Raw genomic sequence first — 987 nt, forward strand, 5'->3', positions numbered from 1 at the left:
TTCAGCTCTTTTACTTCACACCACCTTAAATTAGGGTTGTATGTTGTTATATTGATTTGTTTGAATGACATTATGATGCTTCTCTATCACAAAGTCTGTCACGATARGATTTCGTTTTAATTTAGTTCCCAAGTCTGTGATCGAGTTATGATGTCACACCGGCCATATAATGACGATATGGATCATGTTTTCATTTTGTCTGATGTAACTGAGTCATTAATCATTTAACTGACATATTGAWGTGTATCAATGGATTGTTACACCCCTACTTAAAATATTTTCAAATTTCAGGTAAATTCATACCAATCCTGACCTTCAGCCAGGTCTAAACAGYTCTGTTTATTTTCCATTTAACTACAGGAATGCACTGTGTACTCTGGTATGTAGCTGTACTGTCTCCAGCTTGTACAAATGCTGCAGACAGGCTCTTTAAATCCTTTTCCATCCATCCATCCATTTTCTGTACACGCTTATTCCTTTCAGGGTCGTGTGGGTCACTGGTGCCCATATCCAGCAGTCACAGTGCGAGGGGCGGGGTACACCGTGGACAGGTCACAAGTCCATCACAGGGCCACACATAGAGACAAACAACCATTCACTCTCACCCAGGGACAATTTAGAGTTATCAATTAACCTAACAGTCATGTTTTTGGTCTGTGGGAGGAAGCCGGAGTGGCCGGAGAGAACCCACGCATGCACGGAGAGAACATGCAAACTCTACCCAGAAAGGTCCCCAGGCCAGGATTTGAACCGGCAACCTTCTTGCTGGGAGGCATCAGCTCTACCAACTGATTAAATCATTTTACAAAACATTATTCTCATTCCACTCTTGAGCTTATTAGATTTTTACATTATGTTCAAAACCTAAATCATCCTTTCTTCTAAATACATGTCAAAACATCGGTTTATTTAGCCTCCTGATTATAGATTGTATAGATTTATAACAAGTATCTATCTATCTATCTATCTATCTATCTATCTATCTAT

This window comes from Austrofundulus limnaeus, unplaced genomic scaffold, assembly GCF_001266775.1.
Source record: "Austrofundulus limnaeus strain Quisiro unplaced genomic scaffold, Austrofundulus_limnaeus-1.0 Scaffold1732, whole genome shotgun sequence".
In the NCBI taxonomy this organism is placed as follows: domain Eukaryota; kingdom Metazoa; phylum Chordata; class Actinopteri; order Cyprinodontiformes; family Rivulidae; genus Austrofundulus; species Austrofundulus limnaeus.